Source organism: Rhamphochromis sp. 'chilingali' (genome assembly GCF_963969265.1).
Source record: "Rhamphochromis sp. 'chilingali' genome assembly, chromosome: 14".
Classification (NCBI taxonomy): Eukaryota; Metazoa; Chordata; class Actinopteri; order Cichliformes; family Cichlidae; genus Rhamphochromis; species Rhamphochromis sp. 'chilingali'.
Window position 1 is genome coordinate 20,191,225 of NC_137941.1, and position 26,771 is coordinate 20,217,995.

The 26,771-nt window shown below is 41.3% G+C and overlaps 1 protein-coding gene and 1 long non-coding RNA gene across 4 annotated transcripts in view; both read right to left on the bottom strand.

The window, feature by feature from the left end:
* nalf1b (NALCN channel auxiliary factor 1b) overlaps window positions 1–26,771 on the bottom strand; it is a 115,985-nt gene that overhangs the window by 22,909 nt on the left and 66,305 nt on the right. The window lies entirely within an intron of this gene.
* Window positions 16,773–20,111, bottom strand: LOC308409673. 3 transcript variants are annotated; one of them, XR_013974047.1, is made up of 2 exons: window positions 17,738–20,111; window positions 16,773–17,519 (listed from the first exon to the last, which is right to left on the bottom strand). It is a non-coding gene; the product is annotated as an uncharacterized lncRNA (long non-coding RNA). The 3 variants fall into 3 exon arrangements; XR_013974048.1 differs by having other exon boundaries at window positions 17,728–20,111; XR_013974049.1 differs by having other exon boundaries at window positions 17,724–20,111.

Below are 26,771 nucleotides of genomic sequence, written 5' to 3' on the forward strand. Positions count from 1 at the left end.
TTGAGTAATATGTTGTGGTCAACTGTATCAAATGCTGCACTGAGATCCAGTAAAACTAGGACTGACATTTTTCCACTGTCTGTGTTCAGACATATGTCATTGAACACTTTGGTCAGAGCGGTTTCAGTGCTGTGATTCTGTCTAAAACCTGACTGGAAGGCATCGTAGCAGTTATTCTGTTTTAAGAAGTAATTGAGCTGTTGAGAAACTGCTTTTTCAATGATCTTACTTAAAAATGGGAGATTTGAGATCGGCCTGTAGTTTTTCATTTGTGTCTTGTCAAGATTGTCCTTTTTCAGTATAGGTTTGATTACAGCAGTTTTTAGTGGTTCTGGAAACACACCTGACATTAAGGAAAAGTTGACGATCTGTAACAGGTCTGACTCCAAAGTCTTTGAGACCTTTTTGAAAAAACTTGTTGGCAGGACATCTAAACAGCAAGAGGAGGAGTTCAGTTGACCTAAGATGTCCTCCAGGTCTTTGCTGTTAATAGGGTCAAACTGTTTGATGGTGTTTAAACAGTTTTTCGGTGGACACAGTACATATCCTGGATCTGCTGTTGATGTACCAACTGCTTGTCTAATCTTTTTGATTTTGTCTGTGAAGAATTTGGCAAAGTCATTGCAGGCCATGGTTGAATGAAGTTCAGCTGCCACTGGCACAGGAGGGTTTGTTAGCCTGTCAACTGTAGAAAATAAGACCCGAGCATTATGGCTGTTTTTAGTGATGATGTCAGAGAAGTAGGACCTTCTTGCACTCCTCAGTTGTAAATTATAATTGTGAAGTTTCTCTTTATAGATGTCATAATGAACCTGGAGGTTTGTTTTTCTCCATCTGCGCTCAGCTTTCCTACACTCTCTTTTTTCATTTTTCACTAGTGTGGAGTTTCTCCATGGAGACTTTTTCCTTCCAGAGATAACCTTCACCTTAATGGGGGCAATAGTATCCATTACATTTAACATTTTGCATTAAAGCTATTGACGAGCTCATTGACTGAACCTTTGGACAGGTCAGGTGTTAATGGGAAGACCTGGTTAAAGATCTCACTACTGTCTTCAGTTATACACCGTTTTGTGATCACTGCTGTTGATATATTTGTGTGGGCTGAGATTTTACTTTCAAAGAAAACACAGTAATGATCAGATAAGCCCACATCAGACACAGTAATGTTTGAAATGCTCAGGCTCTTGGAGATCAGTAGGTCGAGAGTGTGTCCTCTATTATGTGTGGCCTCTGTTACATGCTGAGTCAGTTGCCCAGAGTGTTACTCAGGTCTTTAGTCCCTTTGTCCTGAGGGTTGTCCACATGGATGTTAAAATCCCCAACAATAATTACACAGTCGAAATCAACACAGATCACAGACAGCAGTTCACTGAGGTCATTAAAAAAGTCTGTGCAGTATTTGGGAGGCCTGTAAACATTAAGAAACACAACTTTGGATGGGGCCTTCAGCTGTAAAGCCACATATTCAAAAGACTGAAAACTTCCAGGAGATAGCTGCTTACATTGAAATGATTCATTAAATAAGACAGCAACCCCTCCTCCTCTCCTGCTCACCCTGGCCTCACTGATAAAACTGTAGTTAGGAGGGGTCGTCTCGATGAGAACAGCTCCACTGTTACTTTGGTCCAACCAAGTTTCAGTTAAAAACATAAAATCAAGGCTGTGCTCAGTGATTAAATCATTAATTAAAAATGTTTTCCCAGCTAAAGATCTAACGTTTAATAAAGCCAACTTAAGTGTTTTAGAGGCATTACTTGTCCCCTCGTGTTTGGGAGCAGTCTGTGGCACACAAGGTATGTTTACTATATTTAAAGATCTTTTAGAGTGCAGCTCTCTGTGTTTTGACCAGGCCACATGTCTCCTTCTGTCACCTAAAAGTACAGAGATTTTAAAACCTTCTAGTAAACAGGGTCCCAGCTTCTCCTGGGAAAAGTCACCACTGCCATAATCCTCGCAGCCCGGACCCTCCACACATCACACATCAGACTGCGGAGACAAAGCATGAAGGTGGTAAGGAGGAACTAAGGGGGGCGAGGCTTTGCTCTGTTGAGGGTGGGGCTCGGTGGCGAACCTTTGGCTGCTTTGGTGGGGGGTTTATGGGGGACAAAGAGGGAATCGGCCGGGGGGTAGATCTGAGCCCAGCATTGACCCGCTCCATCATCTCTTCAGTGAATTTCAGGTGTGGGGAGGAGGGAGAAAGGGAGGGGGAGGAGGGTGATGGCCTGTCAGGGGTTTGGGGGACTGGGGAAGATCCTGGTCCTGGTCGTTGGTGTTGTTGAGAGAGTTGGAGGCAAATAGGGACCCCTCTTCTTGCCTCTTCTTGCCTCAGATGTCTCTCCTTTCTGAGGCTCTTCCCGGGTGGGGGCAGATGGAGCTCCTCCTCAAGGTTTCTGCTGGGCTTTGTCTGTTCTTGGAGTACTGTTTGTTCCTCTTTATGAGATAACTCCTCGTTTATCTCAGCCTTGGCTCCAAGCACAGATGGATGACGTATGGAATAAAACAAGTTGGAGGTGAACAGTTTCACCCCTGACTTGTTAAAATTAAATCCATTTGCTTTAAACAGATGCCTGCGTTCCCAAAAAATATTAAAGTTGTTGATAAAATGCACTGAGTGGTCAGCACATGCTGATATAAGCCATTTATTCAGTGTAAACAGCCTGCTGAATCTCTCGTCTCCTCCTCTGACCGGCGGTACAGGCCCACTGATGAATACAGCTGCATTCAGAGAGTTTACAGTGTTTAATAATCCAATAAAGTCCCGTTTCAGAACCTCCGATTGTTGTTTGGACACATCGTTTGACCCTGTATGCAGGACAATGTTTGTCACAGTTGGATATTCATCTGCAATTTGAAGAATTCTCTCCTTCAGGATGTTGACCATATCGTTAGGAAAGCAGAGGACTTTAGTGTTCTTACCGCACATGCTTTGTACATCCTTTACAGCAGAGTCACCCACAATCAGCGTTTCAGGCCTAGCCTTTAGCTTTCCCCGTGGATTTTCAGGCCTTACTTCGCTACTTTTAGATGGATGGTTATCCGATATAGATCCAGGGTCCTTTGATAGTGGAGCAAATCTGTTCTTCAGTTTCACATTCAGTTGTTTTGAAGGTTTGTTGTTAACCTTCCTATTCACGGTTGTCCAGTCCTGTTTCCTCTCGTATACAGGGGTAGAAGAGCTTCTCTGTCTCGTAGGAAGTGAAGGCCAGTCGGTTTCAGAGATTTCAGCTCGCTGTGCCCTGCCTGTGGTACGTCCTCCCCTTCCAGGAGACATGATTTATGTCTTGGTTTTGCACCAAGACAGTCCAAGGGGGGATTATCGCTTGAGGATTTGTAATAGTGCACAAAGTCTACTTTCTTGGTCATGTTATCTGTGCTCCTTAGCTGTGTGCTAGCTTGCTCATCGCCATTGTTTTGAGTCAAAGGCAAGGTTGTTTCATTTCCACACAGTCCATTTACCTCCACGTTTACTTCTAAGCGATGAATTTTTGTCTCCAGTGCTGCAATCTTCTGCAGGAGGCTGTGGTAGTCATCTGTGGAGAGGGAAGGCATCTTGTTGCTAGTTAGCCTAGCAGTTAGCACCTTTCTAGGCTATCGAGGCTGCTCGGTGCCCAGACGCTGTAATCAGGCTTCAGCTGTGTCTAGGCCACAGACACACGGAGCGCTGAGGATAAGGTAACTATAAAAATGTTGCTGTTTCTGTTAAGAACACTTTAGTCCTAATGATCTATAACTGTCCAGAAGCTATCGCAGGTAAGCTCATATGGAAAAAAGGGAAAAAATCAGCATAAAAATCGGTAAAAATCAATAAAAGAAGCAAAGCATTTAGAGAGCAAAGAGATGAAGCGTCCACACTCACAAAGGGGGAGGAGTAATGCAAGGATATCAGAAACGCTGGCTATTACTCTGCAGAAATGTAAATGAAGAGGCCACATGACACAACAACTCTAAGCAGAGAGTTGGAGGGGATAAAACCCCCACCATATCTAAAAATGAAGATATCCTGCTCCTTCTGTTAAATATGCCCTTTATAGCAGGCAGTTCCCATCAGACCTACAGAGCTTTAGAGAAAGAAAGATGCCGCCTGCTCAGCACATCTGTGAATGCAGAAAAAAAGCTCGTGCCCATTTCTAGTGCTACTGAGCCACTGAGAGCCAGTAAAAACAACTCTTAGTGGTTCAAACCCAATTTTGGAAATGACCAAATTATATGTTTTATCTCACTTTTTAAAATCACAAATTAGCCGCTCGCATTATGGTTGCAGGCTTTTTAGACCAAGGTGTAATAATGGTCCTGAAGCCTGAAGAGGAAAGATCCACCTGCGGCGCATCATTCACACTAGAGCAGGACGGTATGACCAAAAATGTGAAAATTTGTGATAACGATATAACTGACGATATAATTGACACTAGACAAAACACTTTACAACTCCACAACTTTATTAGTGCAAAAAAAAAACCCAAACCATATCTTCACTTAAACAAGCAGCTGTTTTTTATGTGCATTAAAGTTATAAAAATTTAACAGTGCAAATGTAAATTCCTTGCTGGCAGTTTAACCAAAAGGCATTTCCAGTGGAAATTGGCCGACATATCCTCAACATAACCATGTATAATATCCACAAAACTTAGAAAGAGGTTATACACACACAATACGGTGATATTACAGTGGGGCAAAAAAGTATTTAGTCAGCCACCGATTGTGCAAGTTCCCCCACCTAAAATGATGACAGAGGTCAGTAATTTGCACCAGAGGTACACTTCAACTGTGAGAGACAGAATGTGAAAAAAAAAATCCATGAATCCACATGGTAGGATTTGTAAAGAATTTATTCGTAAATCAGGGTGGAAAATAAGTATTTGGTCAATAACAAAAATACAACTCAATACTTTGTAACATAACCTTTGTTGGCAATAACAGAGGTCAAACGTTTACTATAGGTCTTTACCAGGTTTGCACACACAGTAGCTGGTATTTTGGCCCATTCCTCCATGCAGATCTTCTCGAGAGCAGTGATGTTTTGGGGCTGTCGCCGAGCAACACGGACTTTCAACTCCCGCCACAGATTTTCTATGGGGTTGAGGTATGGAGACTGGCTAGGCCACTCCAGGACTTTCAAATGCTTCTTACGGAGCCACTCCTTTGTTGCCCGGGCGGTGTGTTTTGGATCATTGTCATGTTGGAAGACCCAGCCTCGTTTCATCTTCAAAGTTCTCACTTTGAAAATGAAACTGATGGAAGGAGGTTTTGGCTCAAAATCTCACGATACATGGCCCCATTCATTCTGTCCTTAACGCGGATCAGTCGTCCTGTCCCCTTGGCAGAAAAACAGCCCCATAGCATGATGTTTCCACCCCCATGCTTCACAGTAGGTATGGTGTTCTTGGGATGCAACTCAGTATTCTTCTTCCTCCAAACACGACGAGTTGAGTTTATACCAAAAAGTTCTACTTTGGTTTCATCTGACCACATGACATTCTCCCAATCCTCTGCTGTATCATCCATGTGCTCTCTGGCAAACTTCAGACGGGCCTGGACATGCACTGGCTTCAGCAGCGGAACACGTCTGGCACTGCGGGATTTGATTCCCTGCCGTTGTAGTGTGTTACTGATGGTGACCTTTGTTACTTTGGTCCCAGCTCTCTGCAGGTCATTCACCAGGTCCCCCCATGTGGTTCTGGGATCTTTGCTCACCGTTCTCATGATCATTTTGACCCCACGGGATGAGATCTTGCGTGGAGCCCCAGATTGAGGGAGATTATCAGTGGTCTTGTATGTCTTCCATTTTCTGATGATTGCTCCCACAGTTGATTTTTTCACACCAAGCTGCTTGCCTATTGTAGATTCACTCTTCCCAGTCTGGTGCAGGTCTACAATACTTTTCCTGGTGTCCTTCGAAAGCTCTTTGGTCTTGGCCATGGCGGAGTTTGGAGTCTGACTGTTTGAGGCTGTGGACAGGTGTCTTTTATACAGATGATGAGTTCAAACAGGTGCCATTCATACAGGTAACGAGTGGGGGACAGAAAAGCTTCTTACAGAAGACGTTACAGGTCTGTGAGAGCCAGAGATTTTCCTTGTTTGAGGTGACCAAATACTTATTTTCCACCCTAATTTACGAATAAATTCTTTACAAATCCTACCATGTGGATTCATGGATTTTTTTTTCACATTCTTTCTCTCACAGTTGAAGTGTACCTCTGGTGCAAATTACTGACCTCTGTCATCATTTTAAGTGGGGGAACTTGCACAATCGGTGGCTGACTAAATACTTTTTTGCCCCACTGTATGTTGAAGCACAGTACGTATCACTCCGCGAGGCTCCTGCCTACGATAGCAGTAATGCTCCGACAATCCATCAAGCGGTGCAGCTTCATAGCTTAGCAAAGTTGTACTAAAACATTTGACAGATTTTCGAGGGCCATGTACATAAAATTGTTTCGAAGTCAGTAAACACAACCAGAATTCATACATAAGGCACACGGGATTATAAGGGACACTGTCGATTTTCAGAAAAATCAAAGGATTAATTTTAAGTGTGCAGTATTTTCCAAAGAAAACAGTAATAACGATGGTCTGCTAGCATGCTCTACCAAAAACAGTGTTTTGTTGTGTATCGGACAGACGAAAGCTAAACCAGTTCCACCACTGAAGTTGCAGCATTTTTACAAACCAATTCTGGTTCATCCATTTCATTCAACGATCCGCTTTCGCCCTTCTCATTCTCCGTCGCCATCATGCGCATATGAAAACAAAGGCACTGCGCATGTGGGTTTTACCCATATTCTATTGCGATATTTCATTTTCTTATCGTTGCCCAACATTATACCAGTATTACCGTGAACGGTATGATATGGCCCAGCCCTAATTCACACAAGGACCAATCAAGTTCTTCCCTTGTCACCTTACTGCTTAATGACTGAAGTTAAAGGAACTGAATTTGTTTTAAATCTTTAGTGATGATGATTTCAGAGAGGACATTACGAAGAGCACAGCAGCAGTTAAGAGATGCTTTTCACCTCATTGCTAGATAACTTATAGCATAGACAATGGATACACAGTAAAAAATAACATTTTACAGTAATTACGTTGGAGTACTGCCTCACAGTGCTGCTGTTTTTCTTTTGGCTGCACAGGTAATGATGTGGTGATTAAGTATGCTGTAGTAGTAATAATATTTTACATCTGTCCATTAAGAGTCCATCACTATCCCGTGCACCTCTGGACCATTTTGGGTTGGACTGCATTTTTATTTAGATTTTCCAGTCGCAGTCCCATTATGCCCTCTTTCTCTGGCGCGTCCTTGATTGAATCAGCTCCTGTGTGTCAACATGACATTCCTTCCACTTGATTTTCATTTTCACTTTCAAATTAAAGGGAACCAAATCTGTTGAGTGGTCCACATGGGACGCGATTACATTTGTGTGACTAAAAAATAAAAAATACAAAAATCCTGCACTTGTAATGCATTCTGAGCCAGCATAAAAAGGCATAGTGGCACCCACCACAGTTCACATATTTTCCACAGAATTTTCTCCCTTACCTCAGGATGTTACTGTAGAGCAGTATTCATGGAAGTTAAGAATGCCGCCTTCAGGCATGGAAACTGTGGTGTCTTTAACTGAAAACAGCTGAGATCTGCTCAGTCATAGAGGCAGACCCAACTCTTATCACAGTCAGTTTGAAAAACAAGTTGACTTTTGGCCACTGCACAAGCTTGAGATGTGTAAAGCAACATAAAAAATGAAGTTATACAGATAAAGGCTTGACAGGTTTGCTTTTTACTTTGCAAACTCAATAATCAGCAATGACATTTTATAGTTATTTGCACAGCAAAGCACTTGTGTAATGTAGTTTGTTCACATTCTCATAAGGAGGTACTAAGTGAAAAGTGGCACAGATAGGGAGTAGTTAGCACTGGGACCTCAGCTTGGATCTCCAGGTCAGCTGCAACCTTTTTATATGGGGTTTGCAGGTCTCCATGTTAGGAGTTGGATTCTGGTTATGTGGTGTTTTTGTCTGTATGTGTTTTTTGGTGCCTCCCCTTTTGTATAGGTAGGCAGGGCAGTGAGTCACTGAACCTGGCACACCTGTTACTCATCAGATGTTTTCCTCAGAAGTGTTCTTTAGGAGCTACCTGACAGAAGACTAGTGTCGGAGTATTGACGTTTTTTTGGAGCGTCTGAAATTCTGCCCCTGCCTGCTGGAGCCCTTGGATTATTTTGGTGACTGTAAGGAGTTTTGTTTCCTCCTTAGGAATTTGCCTCGACTGTTTTGTTTTCCGTCTGGAGGTTTTGGCATTCAACAGTACCAAATCGAGTGCACTACCTGTGTGTGTTTTCGTCACCTGCACGTCCTGGCTCCGCGTCCCCATTCATATACTGTATATATTTTGTCCTTATAAATACCTCCCCCTCACTGTAAATAAACTGTCTTCACCGCAACTCTGCCTCCGTGCGTTCTGCTTCCTGGGTCCATCTGCATTTGCCATAACACTCCATGTGCCACTGTGGGTTTTCTGTGGGTCGTCCGGGTTCTGTCCAGAGACATCCATGCTATGTTAACTGGTTTATCCTGAATTGGCAATAGTTCTGGAATTAAGGCAGATAAGGTGCTTAAGTATAAATATACATGAGTAGGTGAAAGCAGTTCATAGTGCAAACATCTTTAATTAGTCAGAATGATTAGATTGATGAAGACAATTTTGAAGTGAAGGGCTTATATGCATACACAAGCACACACATGTACAGCGTCTCTTGGTACACAGCAGATAATCAGAACCATTCACTGTTTAATTAGCAGCTGACCAGCTAACACAGTCGAGAAGCTGTTATTATTGGACGTCTTGTCTGGGCTGGTCCAGTCATAACCTGCTGTGAAACCAAGACTTGCTGTTAAAGTACATCACACAGACATAAACACACCATGTGCTGAGGCCAGCCACACTGACAGCAGGTTTGCCCCTTAAGTTTGCTAACCCTTGTGTTGTCCTCGGGATTCCCATACACTTGTTTGCCATACACCTAGGGGTCATTTTTGACCCGAGGACAACACAAATTCAAGGCTGCTGACACAAAACAAAGAGTTTAGGTAATTGTCCAGGATAAAATCCAAAGCTTTTAGCATCTTTTCAGTTCTGTTAGTATAAAGCTTTGCTGCTTTGTATAGGACCTCAGTCTGCAAATGCCACTTTTGGCATTAGATATGATCAAGCTTTAATCAAGCAAAAATAAAAAAACAATCTTAAACCCCCACTATAAGATAAAAACGATATATATATATGTTTCTTGTTGATTTGTTACATAATTTTAAGATGTACTTGAATATTTACATGCAAACACAGAGTAGAGGAAGTAAACATTTACAAATTCAGGTACATCTTTTTACACTCAGAGGTGAAAAGAATGATAGATTAAACAAGGTTTTTATTAAAAAAGCCAGCAAATTAAAGGGTGAATTAAATAAAATGCTATCATATTGAACGTTGAATGAAATTAAAATGCAATTAAACTAAATACTGATTTGATAGAACCACTTATCCAAATTATGTAATTTCACAGTGTTAAAATGAACTCATTAGCAAATCATTGCATGATTAGATTTGATAAGCCTGACATTTATTTATTTACAAAAAGTCTAAAAAGACAAAAAAAAAGTTGATTTAGTGAAATTTTACTGATTTTTAAAACTCACTGCTGCATTTCATTTTATACATCTTATTTAAATATCAGCTCAGTTCTGTGGGCATCTTACCGCTTTTCACTGTTCACATGCAGTGAGAAGAAAATCAGGCAATGGAAAATGTGATGTAAGTGTTATCATGCACACACAGGTTCACATCTAAAATATGGCAGTGATGGAAAGTCCAAGGAAAACTAGCATCTTTAGCAGCATGACAAACCGTATGGACAAACCAGTGAGGCGGGCTAATTCTTTAAACGTTTGTGCTTTTGGCAGGGCTCAAAGCTAAAGTGAAATATGATGTAAGTGCTGGTGACTTTCACTAGCCTCGCAGGATTAATTTAATCATAACATCTGATACTGATCCAAATATCTGATTATATACTTGATAGTACAAACACATTCGGACCAAACCTTGGCTACGTTGACCTCTTATAGCTCAGATACATGTGGCCTGATTGTAACTATACATCTGCATCTGCTTCATATAAAAAGGACACGTGGGTGGATGAGTTATGGCAAATGTAAATGTAGGCAAAACATTACAGGAGTTAGGCCCATAGGTTTAAAAATGGACCCATTTTTATTAAACACTCCAGATGTGGTTGGGGTGAAGACTTACTTCCATCTTTAATTCAAGGGATTTAACTAAAATTATTGCATCAACCTTTAAGAAGTTACAGCCATTTATACATAGCACCCCATTTTCAGTGGGACAAAAGTAATTGGACAATAGGCTGACAAGTAGTTCCTTGGTGAGATCGCAGGTGAAGTGAGACCTGTTGTCTCATTATTTCATGAAAATCAAACAGATATAAAATCTGGAGTTGATTCCATGAGTTTGCTTGTCATTTTGTTTTTTTTCCCCACTATCAATATGAGTTGCAGAGATGTTATTGCAAATGAAAGATGCAGGAGGCAACTCAAACAAACCTACCAAAGAGATATCAAAAAGTTTAGGGTTGACCAAATCAACAGTCTGGAATGCCCTGGCCAACTCAGCAACACCAAAATGCCTTTCAGTGTCAATCGTCATTCAACTGGATATTTTATTCTCAGTGCAAAACAGCATGCTCTTGCAAACCACAATGAATTAGCAGTGACATATCAATACATGGATTTGTCACTCTCCAAATAGTTATGGATCTAACTGCATATGGTAATTAGCATATAAAGCCCATGTCATTGTAACAAGAGGCCTTTTTTTTTTTTTTTTTTTTTATACTGCCATTTCAAAATCTAGGCAAAACCCTGATACTCAACCTCTGGACACTAACAAAGTTAATTACTTGTGTATCCACATTCATTGATAGTTACATGTGTTAGATTTGTATTGTTGATTGTCATTTATGCTTAGAAATATTTACTCATATATGCTTAGAAGTGTATATAATCATTGGTGGATTGAAAGGATGTTTCATCCTAAAGTAACAGCTCTGTGTAGCATGAAGGGGGAGTGCGTTCACTCCCTCTACAGAGTGTTCCGGCATAGATTACAGACCTCCTAGGAAAGGCCGTATCTTCTCTTGCTGATATATGGTATAGCAAACACACGTATATCTGTTTAAGTATAAGAGCCTTTTGTTCAGATGGACCGCTAGACTCCTGGCACCAGCTTTGGGGAGTCTTCACAGGGTCACATCTGGACCTCACACACACACACACACACACACACACACACACACACACACACACACACACACACACACACACACACACACACACACACACACACACAGTATTCTTTGTTCACATGTATACCTATGTAAGATGTCATATGTTAATGACCCTATGCATATTCATGTAACCACAATAAAAGGAGTGCTATGGGGAGCCTGGCTGAGAGTCTGATGGAGGCTAGGTGGTGGGACGACACTTGGCTCCAGCCAGATTTCCCTCATGCATGAGTAAACCAGCCTGCTTGTGTCTTGCTTTGCAGTGTAATTATATTGTCTTCAACGTTCCAGCGGATAGGTACAAGCTACAAACCTATCATTAATTGGTCCTTCGATGCCGGAGCCCTGGGATCGCATTCACCGAGGGGGGGGAGAGGCACGCTGAAAGACTGACGTCAGCCAGGAAGTTCCTGTGGATTCGCTGTCTGTCCTTTCTCCTCGATGAATGACGATCGGCGGGATTCGAGGCTACATTACACGCTAAGCAACACCGAGTAAGTTTAAGTCTTTGCCGCTGTGTGCAGCAAAGCACGCGGTCACTGTGTGAGACTGCGTTGTAAGTCTTTGCCGCTGTGTGCAGCAAAGCACGCATCCACTGTGTGAGGTTGCGTTGAAAGTCTTTATCACTGTGTGCGATAAAGCGCGTGATCACTGCTATGTAAGTCTTTGCCACTGTGTGCGGCAGAGCACGTGGTCACTGTGTGAGACTGCGTTGAGACAATAGGCCTAATTTTTGTTAGTTGTGAGTGAGGATATTTGTTGTTGTTGTTGTTGTGTGAGTGTGTGCGGAGTAGAACACGTGGTCTGCGACACCGACTGTTGTTGTTATCATGGTTTCCTAAGCAGCCAGGAGTGTGTGGAAAAGGCCAGCCCACATCAGCAGCTGTGCTCTGGTGGGTGGCTTTCCCCCCACCCCTTGCTGACACAAAATGTTAACTCTTTAGCTTGCCCTGTTCGACAACAGCCTGTGTGCCAAACCATTGAGGTGGATAGTTGTTAAAAGTAACCTACATTAAGCTTGTGGTTGCTCAAATTCAGTACAATGACATGTGAGGTGAAGTGATATAGGTAAATATTTAAACTCATGAAGTGCATAGAGGCACTTGACCTGTGTGGAAGACTGTGGTCTTATTATGAGCCATTGTTGAGATATAGAGCACATCTGTGAAAACAACTAATATGCTGCAACTACTGTGTGATGTCGCGTTGCAGTTTTGTTTTTGTTTTTTGAGCTGATGAGCAAGCTACACATTATCAGATCAAGAGCTGTCTGAGAACTACTCAAAGAGAGGGGAAACAGAGAGTGTGCAGCGTTTCCATGAGCAGTTTTTCTGCACCTTGACTAGTGTGTGTGTAGCATCAGTATCATGTTTTTGTTTATTTGTTTTGTTGGATTAAAAATAATTAAATAAACTGGTGATCATGCCTATGGATCACCATGGCACATATCTCCAGCCATATGATTTATTTATGCAGATGAAAAAGTGAGTGTGAATGTGTCTGACATCACAGTGTTTTTGTGCACTGTGCAAAAGTAATTGCCTTTGATTGTGAGTGAGAGCAGTGATTTTGCGGATCACAAGCTATTGTAAAGGGAAAAAAAAAAAGAGTGAAAAAGAGACAAATTACATTGTAGACGAAGAAAAATAATCATAGGAAAAAGGTTTTGTGTTGATCAGCCAAAAAACAACTACAATGTCATTTTCTGCTTTAAGAAAGGATTGTTCACACAAACACGGACAGAGAGAGAGAGAGAGAGAGATGTGTGTTGATTAAGCAGTGATGATAATGAACATGTCTTAGTTTGTCACTTTCAGGTGAAAAGCAGACCTGTATCAATTTTCCACATGCAGCGGTCGGACGGAAGAAATTTATAGTTAAACATCATTGGAAACATGCAGGCCAAGTTCTGGCTGACTTATATACAGCGCAATGTGTTTCTCAACCTCACAAACTCACAAGCAAGCTCACTCCTCCCTGAAGAATGCAGCTCCAAAGCAATAACATGGCAGATAAAGAGACAGCATCAAGTCCTGAGCAAAAAGTCTCAGCAAGCAGCAGCAATGTGGACAAACAGCATCAGAGAAGAGCAAACCCATCATCCTGACTGATCGGATGAATGGCACTGTGTTTACAACAAGCTGCAACTTCACTATGCATGTGAAGAAAACTTTCGAGGAGAACTGAGGAGACTGTTGGAGTTTGACATTTGCCACCTGTGGAGTAAAATGGCAAGAAGAGACAGTGGAACACAGGACAAAGCTGAAGGAGAACTGCCGGCTGGGGACTGTTGCAAGTGGGAGAGGACAACAGAGTGAGATGACAACAGAGTGAGAGTAAGTAGAAACACAGAGGAATGCTGTTATTAAATGTGGGAAATCAAAATTTGGGTTAGCAAATCTGGGGAAAAGAAAACTGACTGCTTAAGTTGGAAAATTGTGAAGGAGTCTGAAACAAATAGAAACATACAAAATCACACAAACAAGCAGAACATGAATTAACTTTACTAACAATTCCAAACACAAAATGACTCATGAAGACTCATAGCACATTAGTTAAGAAATGATCAAATAATAGCAGAGAAGTGTGTAGGAAAGGCAGCTTTAAGAACATGCTCTGCTGGATATGCAGCTCCACAGACATGCATTAGACCTGTCTAATTACACAAACCTGCAATGAAAATTAGTTTGTTATCTTTCATCAGTGTTAAAATAGTGTCAATTTAGCAGACACTTGTTATCAAATACTGAATTTATCCTAAAAAAAATTGACTCTCCAAGTTGCAGGACAACAATTTAACCTTTGTGGGAAAAAAAAAAAATCCTGGTTTGATGAATCAGTGATCAGGCAATAAATTTAGTGTTAAAATGGTAAATTGGGAGAAGCTTCCTGCTTGATTGATGCAGCAAGTAATTTACTGTATGAGGGAAATTGTCTTTTGTGATACTATTTTGAACATGCTTTCCTGTTGTCCTGTCAACTTAGTGGGTTAATGGCTGATATGCAAATTAGTTGATCGGTTTTAGATTAATGAAAGGTGATTGAATTCTAGCACGAGTGGATGAGATGTGTTTGAGTAGAAACTCTAAAACACTGAGTTCCCTGCTTTGATGTGCGAGTGAATTCTGTATCTAGATATACAACTCTGAATACGTCAGAACAAACGTCTTTTGTGAAGTGCATGACAGCATGTCACATGTTTTATGATGAAGGGAAAAAGGAAAATTGAATAAAATAGATCTGTGGCCTAAATGAGTGAAGAGCACAGACCTGGTGATTAAACTCATAAGTTAATAAGACATTAGACTGTTGTGAGTTGTGCAGCTGATGGTTGGTTTGGAGTGAATCTAGCTGATGATTCTTCTCCTGTTGTGAAGTTGATGAGGAGCTTGTGTCATGACTTAACAAGGCCTTTTTATTTTGATACTTTCACAGTGCACTGAAAGTTTGGTTTGATAATTTGTTATTTTTCATTTTTTATCTTTTGAACAGGCACTGATTTTGTTTGTTTATTTCTTTTCTTTAAGCAGATCTGCACGTCGGGAATTGAAAGTGCTATACGACCGATCGAGAAAGCCACTTATTTGGGACAATTATGTCCCAGCCTAAAAAAAAAAGGATTCAGCGAGCATTACAGTTCTTCATGTGGTTTGCTCACATGATTTATACCAGGACACCTGGTTGATGTTTTTCCTACTACAGGATTTTTGGGTTTATGTGTGAGGAAAACTGTGTTTACAGGTTATGAGTGGTGATGCTGTTACACTGTGTTTTGGGAAAATGTGACGTTACTTTGATGGTTGATTTTATGGTCTTTTTATGGCACCTCTGGAACCTGTTGACCTGTGTCTGACCTCCGTCTGCCCACAGTCAATGTGTATTGCTAATGTTTGTTTCTTTGAGAATGCTGTGGAAGATTCAGCTGAAACGGACAAGTGACATGAGTAAAACAAATAAGAGATTACGGTATTTATGGAATAGTTTATTATGGGCTCTTTGCTGGCCACTTTGAGCCCATAATAATAATATGTGAGTGGAGTGACTTTGCTTAAGAGAAGTCACCGATTACATTAATGTTAACTGAGCACATGGGATGATCCATGTTTGAGGCGAATTATGGTAATAATAGTGATTTAATGATTTGAGAAAACCTGCACATGACACTTGTCTTGCCCGTGCTGAATGCTTATTACTCGTTTGATATAATTGTTTATACGTGTGAAGTTTGATTTTATTTCCAGATCTTGTGTATGCAGGCTCCTGGTGGAGCCAGTTTTTAAGACAGGGATCCAGGTTTGGTGAGTTGACGCATGAGAGTGTCCATGCGTCAAGAGGTGGGGTCCAGAATTAACATTAAACAAATTAACATTAAACAATGTTTACTATTATTGTTGCAGTGATTTGTGTGATTAGCCATTTATTTACAAGTATTAAACCTATGCAAGTGGTGCATCCATGTTCAGATGAGGCTTTGATGGCCTATAAGTGAAGTTCACTGAACTAAAGAATGTGGTTTGATGATTGTTGACATGCTCTCCAAATAGAAGTTTTTCTGAAATACAGGTGCAGCAGTGAGAAGCAAGAAACATTCCAGGCATAGCCCAGGCAGTGGTTGAGGTCAAAGGTCAAGCTGGTTGGGGCCCATCATGAGATCAGACCTTGGAGCCACTGCAAAGAGGTCGAGGTCCCAGGAAACCCCAGCACCCCCAAGACAGCACAATAGAGAAATCTCACACTTGGTTGTTTCAGTGGTGAGGGGGGAGTGCTGATTGAGCCCCCGTAGGGTAAGCTCGCACTTCAACCTCCAGCCTCTGATCAACTCTAAGGCAACCAAGTGCGAGGCGTGACGGCTGAATCAGCTGAACCAGGAGGAAGGCGGAGAAGCTGAGTGTTTTGAGACAGATCCAGCAGGCCCAAAATCAGGACTATGCGTGACGAAAAGGAGTGCCTGAGAGGATCGTCCACAAGATGGGAGCTGAGGCCAGGAGAGAGGCTTCAGGAGGATCAGAGATCATCTTCAGCACAGCAGACATGACACAGAGAGCTGTGCTACTGAGCTTCCAGGAGATTTTAAATAAAATGAAAGATTCAATATTGACGCTGAGGAAGACAACTAAGGTGTACGACGTGCTCTGCCTTAAACCTTCAGCAGCGTTGGAACATGAAAACTCGAGGGATGAGGAGCGTGCCAAGCTCCATCGACAGCGCAGAAGGAGGTCGAGGATGACATCATGATTCTGTGAAAAGCACAGGAACCAGAAGCTATGGTGGTGATAACAGCAGTTTCCTATGAACATCCATCACCTAATGCGGTGCCACTATACTGTACATACGATGACACTCTGAAGGCTGCTGGGATCATAACAGCAGTAAGACAACTGAACCCTGCACCGTTTTCACAGAGGTGTTTCTCTGCAGAGCGTGGACAATGAAGGAGTCATAAATATCCCCCTCACAGGACGAAGGCCTGAAGTGAGGTAATGGGAGGCCATAAAACTAGAGTGCTGAGAGGTCTGCAGCTCTGGAAATAGCTGAGACCCATGTTGACAAACAACAAAACCAACTGGTATGTTTGAATGTTTATTCTACATACATTTGGACTCTGGTCCTATGGACAATGATGGAAACATCTGGAAGAGACATTCATGACGCCCTGCAGAGCTCAAACCACCCTGCAGAGAGACATGTGATTTGCACACCCGCAGGAAGCATCACCAAGCTGAGATGTTTTTGAAAATGTTACTTTCTTATTTTCACTATTAAATTAACAATTTCTTTGTTTGCTTGTAGGATGCAGTTTGCCATGAGATGAGATCAATGAGGAATGAGATAACTGCTAATACATTTGTTAAACTGTGTATTTTTTCAGTAATTTAGGGTGATTTGACATATGCTGAATATAACAATGTTTGCATTGAAACTGTCAGACATGAGGTATTCATAACTGGGAACTTTTCAAGCATAAAGGTCAAAAAGGGGGGAAATGTTAGATTTGTATTGTTGATTGTCATTTATGCTTAGAAATATTTACTCATATATGCTTAGAAGTGTATATAATCATTGGTGGATTGAAAGGATGTTTCATCCTAAAGTAACAGCTCTGTGTAGCATGAAGGGGGAGTGCGTTCACTCCCTCTACAGAGTGTTCCGGCATAGATTACACACCTCCTAGGAAAGGCCGTATCTTCTCTTGCTGATATATGGTATAGCAAACACACGTATATCTGTTTAAGTATAAGAGCCTTTTGTTCAGATGGACCGCTAGACTCCTGGCACCAGCTTTGGGGAGTCTTCACAGGGTCACATCTGGACCTCACACACACACACACACACACACACACACACACACACACACACACACACACACACACACACACACACACACACACAGTATTCTTTGTTCACATGTATACCTATGTAAGATGTCATATGTTAATGACCCTATGCATATTCATGTAACCACAATAAAAGGAGTGCTATGGGGAGCCTGGCTGAGAGTCTGATGGAGGCTAGGTGGTGGGACGACACTTGGCTCCAGCCAGATTTCCCTCATGCATGAGTAAACCAGCCTGCTTGTGTCTTGCTTTGCAGTGTAATTATATTGTCTTCAACGTTCCAGCGGATAGGTACAAGCTACAAACCTATCAACATGCATGAACACAGTATTGAAACAGCCAACTGTAATTTATAAAATGAAACCTAAACAAAGTGGAGGCAGGGAAATTGGGTCACTGTGTGTACTTGTGTTTTTAATTCAGTGCATACCCGACTCTGTTGGCTTGTAGTTTCAGAGTAACATACATGTGCACAACTAATCCCCTGTTAACAAACCCTACTGTATTTGTGCAGGTTTATGAATGAACACACAGTTACACAAGCATGCATGTGTGGAGCAGATTTTTGCACCTTTTTTTGCCGTCTTGGGATTTGCGTCTAGTGGTGGAGGGTCTTAACGGAGCAAAGGTTCAACAGTGGATGTTTGTACTTTAGTTATTCATGAACTTGATCTGCAACACCCTTATTCCTTTTGCAAACCATTCTCATCTGTAGTGTGCCATCTGCTAAAACATCACTGACTTTTTTTTCTCTTTCACACATTATCCTCATCCGCAGCCTCCACACATGTATTGGCTCGCACATACAGTAGGCAGCTCTCTGTCTATAACATTCGTACCCATCTTCCTCTCCATCACTGCTCTCCATCGTTTTATGTTCTTTCAGATGGCATTGTTTTATCACACATATGGACAGGAAATTGGGCCAGGATTTGGACAGCATTTGAAAAGCGGGCCAAAATTAGAAAAGGAAAGGCAGAATCCGATGGGGTCGCATCGTCTGGGCCAAGCCTTAGACGTAGCTGCTTTGCTTCTCCCAATTAGACTAAAAAGTACGGGGAGAAAGTCAGTCTGATATATTCAACCAGGCCACATTCCACCCCTGTGCTTCTATCTGTCAGCGAAAGAAAGGAAGTGGGAGAGCAAGAGAGAAATGGGGAGATGCAAACATTAGAAGAGGAGGAAGGAGAGAGTGAAGATAAATTGGTCAGCCCTCCCCCCACCTCCCTCCTTCTCTCTGACTCTCTCTCAGGACTACTGTGTGCGAGACTGCAGATAGATTCTGATGTTCTCATTTATGTCTTAATGATTGGGTTAGTATGCAGCTTGTGCTCTGCAATGCTGTGCTTAGACAGAAAGCAGGATCACAGAGGCACACAAGTATGCATGGGTACTCATGCACACATACACGCCAGATGATAGGATTAACGCTGAAATTTAATGTATGCATTGGCAAATGTGCACATGTATGTTTCGGTGAAAGAGCGGCGATGACGGTGCATACCTAAGAACACCTCAGCATACATTATCATAATAAATTTTAAGCGATGCATCAGTTAAAATCTCCCAAGATGATTCTGAACTGTAGCATAACTGAGGGAATGTAGAGGGGTGTTACACCGTGTGTGTAGCAGGGATTCAGGGCATGAATTAAAAACAGACAGAGACTGTATTCTTGTAATGACATGTCATATCATCAAGGGTGGTTAATGCTTGAAATTCCAAAATGAGTATCCTTTTAGCAAACAGCCGTATCATTTGAATATTTCATTGAGGCCAATTACTAGCTTGTTTACTTATTAATCTGATTGCTGCTGCCAGAATGAGCTCCAGCCCTGTATCAAGGAGAGAATGAGAGTTTGTGCAAAGCAGAGGAGAGCAGAACAGAGCAGCCCCCACATTGCTTTTAGGTCTACTGCAGGGGAAAGCACTGAGTTTACACTGAATTCTAATGATAGCTTAGAGAATATCATCATGAAAGAGTTAAGCATTCAAGGTCCTGGAAGCGCCCAAATGCGTGTTTCTGTGAGCAGCTGAAATAAGACACAAATAATAACACACTTTATTTATTCCAGGTTTGCCACAAAATTACAAAAAAATTAAACAGATATTTTTGCTTAAACCCACGAATGTTGATTGTCCAGTTGTAGTTTAATCTTCATAAACTGTTTAGCAGCTTTTTTGAGCTCCAACTATGTCAGAGAGGTGAGTGTGGATTTTTTTTTCATCAGTCTAACTTTTCCTTTTTTTTAAAGATCGGTTTTATGCTGTTTTTATCCTGATTTGATACGGATGCTCACTACTGCATTAACCCTTTAAGACCTACCATAGAACCAAGTCTGCCAGAGCTTATATTATATTTTTACATGCTGTAGTGCCATTTTTGGGAGCATTTCAAGTTGCTATACATCAATACAACTGTTATAGCCCACATTTTAATAATATGTATGCATTAAGTCCATAGTAACTACATTAATTGCAAAAAAGTGCAATAAACTACAAAAAAATTGAAAATCGTTTTTGTTTTTTTACATATATTTCTACTTGGAGAAAGAGGCTTATCCCTCAAAACTTTAAATACAAAAAAGTTGCAAAAATAGTTTACAATAACAGGAAATTTATTTTGAGTGTCTTCATAGTTTTATTTTTGAGATACAGCAATTTTTATATAGTGCAGGAAAAACGAAAAACAATCCTATGATGCAACTTTGCAAAGAAAACAGCATGTGCATCAAAATAAACTATTTCCAGCAGTGCAATTCGAGTTCTAAGCATCCCAGAAACTATTCAGAAAAGTATAGAGTCAAACATGACTTATAAAAACACCAGTATAGGCTTTTAAGGCCTACAAGTAAAAAACTACGTTTTCTGCGGAAATGACGTCACTTCCGGTTTCGGGCAGGAAATGGCAGACATGCGATCGTTGGCGCTGATGTCTTTTTCCATGTGGGAAGTGTTATGAACAGCTGATCGGATTGGCAAAGCGTGTTTCTGGAATATTATGTTTTTGTTCCTGCAAGCGCTTTTTATGCAGTTTTTGCAAAGCTATATGTGGAAGGAAACCGTGACCGAGGACAAGCTGATGGCATAAGATGTAAGTACAACTCCTCCGGTTTCATATGCAAAACAAATTATTGCGCTAGCTTATGCGGTTCCGGTTCTACAGGGATCTAAAAATAGTTATGCAAAAGGGAGCGTGCCCGCTCTGACCGGCTTTAAAGGGTTAAAAACACAAATGAGAGAACATCTTTCAAACAATGGAGTTTGAATCCTCCAGCAGAGCTACCAGATTTGTAAGATCACTGCCAAAGCACACTGAATATGTTCTGGTGGCTCAAGGCAGTTGTAAATGTGGAACATATGCTCAGTGACAGGTCCATTAATCTATACTATATATCCCATAACAACAGGCTGTCTGTGAACATAGTCGGGTCCCGTTCTCTTCTGGCTTATTACAACTCAAGGGCCCACTCAAATATCTTGCCAGTCATCTTATAGCGGCCTCTTCTTTGGTATTGCATCTACTAAACCAAACATGTATCTCACACTTACATTTGGTGCTTACGGGAGCAAAACAGAGACAATCGAGTGGCAGAAGAAGACATACTAAGCTGTTTTCTTTTCGAGCCATCCTTATTCACAACCAATATTTGTCTGAATTTGAATATGGCTCTAATTCCATTGGGCTGTGATGACAAAATGGACCATCTAATAGCTTCATTGGCTAGACGAGAGCTCGCCTCGGGGCCCAGTTCACCACTGCTTACGAAAGTTGATATATGAGAGGATGAGAGGAGAGCAGAAGGGAGGAGATCACCTCAGGGGCAGCAGCAGTTTCCTATTATGGCAACACTGCAGTACCTGCAATATCCACGAACACTATCAAGAGTGTGCAACGCAGGTGCATAAGAATAACAGATTGTCCATCAATAGGTTGGGTGGAGCATGTTTGTAGTGCTGTATGCTTATGTGCACCTGCACAGGCTCTTTGTAATCCAGAGATTTTCCTCTTGAGTCCATTGTGAGAAAGAGTGAACACAGGAACTTCTCGTGAACTTGGCTCCACTCCCAAAAATATTATCCATCTAACAAATGCTAATACTACACTTCAGCCTCATCAAGTATATGTGTCCTCTCTTCAGTGCTAATCACTGTCACCCACTCATAGTGGTGTTGCTTAATGAAGAACATTTTCACCAACTGTCTGTTATGACGAAAGTACAACACAGCAATAATAGATAACCCATATCACACTTCAATAATTGATAGACTATATCTCATTGCAGTTCAGGGCCCGCTCAGCGCTCAGGGCCCTCTCTTCTACGAAAATGGGTTAGTGCCAGGCTGTAGTAGGATTATAGTTCCAGTCATTTGACCAAACTCAGTTCAGACTTCACTTTGCCTTGGAGGATGAGTCTTGTGATATTCTATTATTGTTCCTGAAATACGGTGAAAAGACCAAAATCTTTCCTTACTTTTCTGTGGCATTTATCTCTTCTGGAGATGACCACGGGTGTCCTCACTCCCAAGTTGTAAAACAGGAGGAACATGGTAATTAAAGGGATACTCCTTTTTTGTTTTATTTTTAAGTAGGGTAATCCAATAGAGTCATAGGAGTACCTCAAAAAAAGAAAATGTCAAAAAGTAAAGTAAAAGTGAATGTCTGCCATCCCACCTGTCTCCTAACACCATTTTTCTTCTCCTCCTCAGGCAAAATGATATCTGGGAGCAGTATGAAAGGACAATGTCACCAATTTTCATCACAGGGTGTCAAAAACTGTGTTTCTGACAAATACCACTGCTCAAAATTATGCACAAGGTGTCACATGGCATCTGCGACAGGAAGCGATGGCCACAGAAATATTGGCCACCCGGAATTAATGAGTCTCTTTTAGCGAGCTAAAAGTCCACATTGTTAGTTCGGGCTGAGTTTGTCACTATAGCGACTGTCTCAATGGGCAACTTTGTATTTAGCACTTTGTTTTCATTAACTGCGTTTTTACTTTTGGCTTGAACTCACTGGTTACATTTAGACACCAAAAAGTGGCAGGCAGAGTTTAGGTAAATACTGAGCTTTGGTTCACAACACTGACCCTGCACATGAAGAGGTGAAAAATAATGCATACCCATATTCGTGCAACACACTGCACAGAGAAGCGTTAAAAAAACGGCTATATCTTGTGGTAATGACAAAAATCTAAAAAGTCATTCTGGAAGTGAGAATGTGTTAATAAATAGTAAATAGCTTATAGTTTGTCACAATTTTGAGTTGTGGGTTTGAGGCAAACAAGTTAACATCCTCTGCCACAGTTGCTGCCTTTAAGAATTACACGAAATCTGATCAGTTACTTAGACTGTAAGGGTTTGATTAGTTATTAAGACCTTTAATAATCCTTGTAGGAACTGTGGTAGGCACGATGCTATGCTACCTGTAAGGCTAATGTTCTGACTCCAGACAATGGATTAAAAATTAGCTGGGCCTGATACTGTCAAAGGTGCTGTGGCGGCAGACCTTATTTTTTAACAGACACAAATGCAGACATGCAAGTAAGGGACAGGGTTTAAACAAAAGGCTGGAGAAAATAACTAAGACAAGACAAGGAAAACGCCAAGGCAAAACATAACTAGAGATACAATGGGAAAAACTAAATGCTGAACTCAAGGAACATAGAACATCGAAAGATTTTCAGAACGTTGAGACCAGGAAACATGGAAGCTAGGGAACTTGACATGAATACAACAGACGACTCGACAACGAATGATAGAAAACTCACACACTAAATACACAGAGAGGAGACGAGGGGAGTGGCAACACCCGGGGAGGAAATGAACGCAACGGCACAGGGGAAGCAAAACTTAACGCACAGAACATGGTAGGGCTGCTCAATTAATCGAATTTTAATCACGATTACGATCTGGGCTTTCAACGATCATTAAAAATGACTGAGCCGATTATTAGCCCCTCCCTCGTGCTTTACTCTCGCGCTGCTCCGTGTGGCAAATCGAGCGCACCTCTCTGCATTTCGAACACCCGTCACAACAATTAAGAGAACCCAAGGGAAGCTCAGAAAGCTAAGCAGAAGTTATTTGGAGAGGAGAGTGACTGCCGTTGGTTGAAAAGAGAGGTAAAAAAAAAACCTTCAGTGGTGTGGAAACATTATGGGTTCGCAGAGTCAGACATCAAGTAGACATAGTGTGTAAACGTTGCTACGGTGTAGTAGCTGCACCACAGAGCAACACTGCAAAGTTCACTAAACATAGATGTTTACATTTTTCATTTATTTTTTATATTGCAAACATTTGCACTGTTATCAGTATTTGCACACTATTTTATATTATTTTTTTAAAGTCATTCTTCAATACATTGTTATTGTTAACCCTTTAAATCCCTATAGAACCGGAACCGTGTAAGCTAGCGCAATAATTTGTTTTGCATAAGAAACCGGAGGAGTTGTACTTACATCTTATGTAAATGGCCTGTATTTATATAGCACTTTACTAGTCCCTAAGGACCCCAAAGCGCTTTACATATCCAGTCATCCACCCATTCACACACTGGTGATGGCAAGCCAGTGACAAGCTTATGTCATCAGCTTGTCCTCGGTCACTTAATGCATACATATTATTAAAATATGGGCTATAACAGTTGTATTGATGTATAGCAACTTGAAATGCTCCCAAAAATGGCACTACAGCATGTAAAAAAAATAATATAAGCTCTGGCGGACTTGATTCTATGGTAGGTCTTAAAGGGTTAAATAAATATTGTCAAATAATCGAGATCTCAATTTCAGTGAAAATAATCGTGATTATCATTTTTGCCATAATCGAGCAGCCCTAGAACATGGACACGAGACTATCAAAATAAAACAGGAAACACTGTGAGACATGGACTGGTACATGAACTTGACACAGGAGGAAAGGCAGACATGAGAGAGCATGCATGAACACGGAAGACAGACTCAGAAAATGACACAGAGATAAGTAAACAAAGGCTAAGAGTAATATTAACTAAACATGAAAGCCAAGGACTAAACTAAATGACATTTTTCAAAGAAATCAGGAAAACCTCACATACTCACAATGCTGGGCCGAATGGCGCAGAAGCAAGCCAAATACGCTGTAATGTACATTCAGCAAATTGCAATTAGATGTCTGAGAGTGTGTGCACTGATGACTTTTCTGGGTTTGTTACTCTGACCGTGTGTCATCTCCTTCTTGTTTCCCTGTGTTTCCTTTTCTCGCTCACTCCCATAAGCTGCAACTTCATTCAGTTCTACAAACAAAAGTAGGCATAAGTATGACAAATTCTGTGGGGCTGAGGAGCATTTGAGTATAGAGATATGGCTTGCTTAGTCACGACGTGTTTTATGAAACTCAAAATATGGGGGAAGGTTCTTCATTGTCACAATCCCCAGTGCTATTTTATTTCATCATGTAAATGAGTCTGTGAGAGTTACCACTGGGAGTTTATGAAAGAGTGAGATATGTTTATAAATACCATACATACACCTATTCTGTGCCCCACACTGGGTTTAGAAGTTGTACGCAATGATAGAGTTGCCATGACATTATGAATGAACAATAGCCAGCAGTGTTTAAAAATGCCGCACATATTGCTATTACCACTAAAACAATGCTGACCTTATTGAGGTCATTCTCTTGCAGATGTAATGATCCCACCACATCTTGCCCTTAAGATATTACTAGCGATAGCCAATAATAGGTAATACACTGGGGCTCTTAATGTTGCTATGCGCACAATCCACTTCCCTCTGTTCTTAGTATCTCTGCACATGTTTAGATGCTCGCGTTTCCAAAATTTGCATTTGAAAACAGACTAAGTAATTCCTTATTTCCCTGAGTAATCACAGTCCCAGTGACCCGCCCACTCCACAGTGTCCTCCCACACACACATCTACAAGAACAGAACAATCTTTTCCTGAATACCACTGTTCACTTGACACCTCCTCTTCCTCCCCCACATGCAATTCACAAAAGGCTGCACATACGTGTGCACATGCAAGAACACAAACAGACTGGACACACTGGTTCAAAAAAGCAAAAAAGCATTAAATATGGTGCACTTTAGATAGGAGGTCACCTGTCACCTGAGAACTTGTAACGATATATTTCACATGTAGTCACTTTAAGGAAAGGAGAAGGAGAAAATACAAATGAATGGACAAATAACTTAGTCATTAAAGAGAAGTAAAGCTATTATTTGTGGTGAAGTGTGAAGGATGAGTTCAGCAGTCTCACAGCCTGAGGAAATAAACTGCTCTGAAGTCTGGTGGTGCAGCAGCAGATACTTCTGTATCACATGCCAGATGGTAGCAGGGTGAACATGCTGTGGCTGTGGTGAAGTATTTTTCTTTAGTATCCTTTGGAAAGACCAATATCCCTGATGCTGGGTATAAATGGGTGGTGGTGATGTTGACGTCAATTTCAGTCACCAACTGCATAGCTTTTGAGTTTATATGAGGCACATACGATACCCAGGATGTTTTCTTTAGTCCTTTTTGTTCTTAGTGTCTTGGAGCAACTGTTACCACCATAATTTCCTCTGGTAATGATAAAGTATTCAGATTCTATAAAATTATCTTGAGTTTCCTTAAAAAGTACAATAATTTCTGAGTTGCCTTGAGCTAAGTTGAAATGTGTGCTTGCCACAAAGGTTTTCTGTGATATTTATTCCAGACACCCTAATCTTGTTTACCTTCTAAACTCTAAAATCAGCTCCTCATTTGTTTATGCTGGGCTGTTCCCTGAGCACCACACCGGTGATTTCCTCCTGACATTAACACTCACCATTATTTGTAATCCTGCAGATAATGGTGATGTAGTCACAAAGTTCACAACAGAGGTCTAACCATGTCTGGGAACAGAATCATGGGTGTACCACGTGTAACGGGGGGGATTAGCACACAGGAGCAGTGGAGAGGAGGAGGTGTGACTGCCAACCTGAACTGTCTGAGCTTTGCTTGGTTGATAGTCTAATATGAAGCTGCAGAGTGTTGTACTCCCATCCAAAGTTCACCATCAAGTTTCATGGATTTGTACTGAACGCTGAGCTCGAAGC